This window comes from Pteropus alecto, unplaced genomic scaffold, assembly GCF_000325575.1.
Source record: "Pteropus alecto unplaced genomic scaffold, ASM32557v1 scaffold146, whole genome shotgun sequence".
Lineage (NCBI taxonomy): Eukaryota > Metazoa > Chordata > Mammalia > Chiroptera > Pteropodidae > Pteropus > Pteropus alecto.
In genome coordinates this window covers 3,857,582-3,860,310 of record NW_006442107.1, presented here as the reverse complement: position 1 = coordinate 3,860,310, position 2,729 = coordinate 3,857,582, and the positions used below count along the sequence as shown (strand labels likewise).

At 41.4% G+C, this 2,729-nt stretch overlaps 1 pseudogene; it reads right to left on the bottom strand.

Annotated features, from left to right (window-relative positions):
* Positions 1-2,203: 2,203 nt before the first annotated feature.
* On the bottom strand, positions 2,204-2,520 carry LOC102890680 (annotated as a pseudogene).
* Between the last annotated feature and the right edge of the window lie 209 nt (positions 2,521-2,729).

Sequence of the window (2,729 nt, the reverse complement as noted above, 5' to 3'; positions counted from 1 at the left end):
CAAAGTTATTCACCCTCTATTTTAATACTTCTGGGACCAGAGTTCGATAGTTACCTTTTTTCAGTCTTATATTTAAAATACAGAGGTATTTGAGAATGGAACTAATATTTAGGGTGCATCTACTGTATATTGAATGCTATGTCCACTTCTTCACTCTTATTCTCCACAAAGACTTTGTAAGGGAGATTGTACTACAATGTTTCACAGAGGATGGACTCAAGACTCAAGAGAAGTTTGGTGACTTGCCCTGGTCCTACAGCAAAGAAGCAGCACAGGACGCATTTGGTGCAGAGCTAGGTCGGCCTGACTCCAGTGTTTGTTCTCTTTCCATTACACCTGCCTGTCATGGGAAATAATTCCAGAGAGGAAAAACTGGAAATATGGAAAAAATTGCCTTGGATTTCACAATTTTGCCAAGGGCTAGCCTGGAAAGAAACCCTAACGTTGTTCACAAAAACTTTTGAAGGCCATATGTCCCGTTGTTCCTGTTGTGACACCGTGGGCCACTAGATGGCACCAGTTTAGCATCAGGTAAAGCTTTTTGACATTTTTGTGGGCAAAGGGTGTGTGTAGCGAGCAGCTTACCTTGACATGTAAATATGACTTCGATCTAAGGCATTACATATTTCCTTCAGAGTGAGCTGACTTTTAAGCTTTACGAAGATGGGGTGGGATGGGGGATGAGGATGGGGATTGGTAAGAGGAAGGAGACAGAATGATGAAGGCTCAGCCCCAGGGACACATGGCTGCATAGAGGGCAGAAACAGTACTCAGCCTATAATACCAAACAAAGTAAAACTCTCATTCAAAGACCATGAGAGCATTAGAGCTGGAAGAGTTTGATGAGGTTGACAAGAAAAAAATCTGAAATGTTCTAAATTATGTAAATCCGTAAGTCAAGCTCCATTTAACATAATGCTTACTCGACAGATTGAACTAACCCCCTGTACCTTTCTAGAAGAAGAGTATACTCTTCGAGGAAATTTTTTTTTTAAATCCTTGTCAGTGGTTAGCTGATAACTCTCTGTCTGTCTGTCTCTCCCTCTTGTTGCCCACGATTGGCCTAAGACATCTCTTCACTTGATTTAATCCTTAGATTTCCCTCCTCCATGAGACATGCATGATGTCCTAGAAATAAGTCTTCCAGCAACATGGGTCAATGCCCTGAGCAAAAAAAAGGTCCATCTGAGCATAATTAAAATCATACAGGCGTTCAGCAGCGATGCTTTCTTAGAAAGATCTGGATGAAAAAGAGGAAATGAAAGTTCTGAGATGTTCTAAATTGGAATTACAGTGGCCAGAGAGTGAGAGAAAGAGAACAGCTAGTCTGTTAATAATAGCTGTGGACCAGCTCTGACAAAAGACTGCTCACATTCCTGTGTATGTGTTGGAATTTAGGATTAATTTCCAGATGGCTATTTCTGTGATTATCCAAAAGAGAGAATAGCCAGGCGCCATCAAACCCCAGGAGCCTCCACTTCTAATTTACACATGAGCTTTCTGGACTCTGCTGCCGCAGTCTGTGCTGTGCCCATCTCGGAACGCCTGGCTTCACCTATTTCTGTCCCCTTTGTCAATAGCTAATGTAAATCCTTTCAGAAGGGCTTACATCTTTCTCCCCCTTCTGGGTGTACAAAAACACTTCCAAAACTCCTAGAAGTTGGACATATTCTCTTGCCTACTTAGCCATGCTGCTGAAGTTTTAGACTCCATGCCCCAAGACTGGTCTTCTTCTTCTTCTTTTTTTTTTTCCTAGCAGGGGCCTAATAAACCCTTTCTTTAAAAAAAGATTTTCAGCTGTGAAAGTTAATTTTTTTGTCTGTTTGTTTATTTGTTTGACAAGGTCTCCGACCCCAACCCTCTCATCACGTAGGTAAAAGAACATTCTTCTGTTGCTTTCTGTGTAGTGATCTTCAACTTACCCTGTTGCTCTAATGAAAAATACTAGCCTAACACGTCTTGCCTTGCAGCCTTCCCAGTGGCTGAGGCCTTTTGTAAGGGCAACTAGATAAAGGCTACGACTTTTGCTCCTCACTCTTTGTTTCAGAAGAGCATTTCTTTACTTTTTTTTCCCCCAAGCCTAAATTTCCCCCAAAAGGGAATTTTATTAGAGACACTAGTTTATTTCTCTCCTAAAAGATCGACATGAAGTGAACATATCCTCAAGATTTTATTGTCTTCATAATAAAACAAAATATGAAGCTTAGAATTGGATCACTTGGCCCTTTCTCTTATCTCCTCCCAGTTCAAAATGCTCGCATCTCTCAATAGCCAGCATTCTCTTAGATCTGCAGCTGGGCTCAACGCATTCAAACCTCAGGAGGATCTTCTTTGTAGTTTTAGCCTTTTTGCAGAAAATCGGCTTAGTCTGCCCACCAGAACCACTCTGCTTCCTGTCATAATGCCACTTTCTCTGCGCATACAGAGGGTCTTTGCCCTTCTTGTACTGTGTCACTTCGTGGGCTTGGTGCTTGCCACACTTCTTACAGAAAGTCCGCAGGTTTTAGGGACGTGCATCATGTTTACGAGAGCGCTACCAGCGCGAACTTCTTTACCTTTTGCCCAGATGGAATTCTCTAGACCCATTTTTCAAACAGTTTTTTGTCTTCTTTACGTTTATCATTTAAAATGTAAAAACGGGGAATATATTCATCTGGTTCAAAAAGCAAAACAATATAAAAAGCCATCTAATAAAAAGTCTCACTCCTATCCCTTTCCCCATCTGTCTC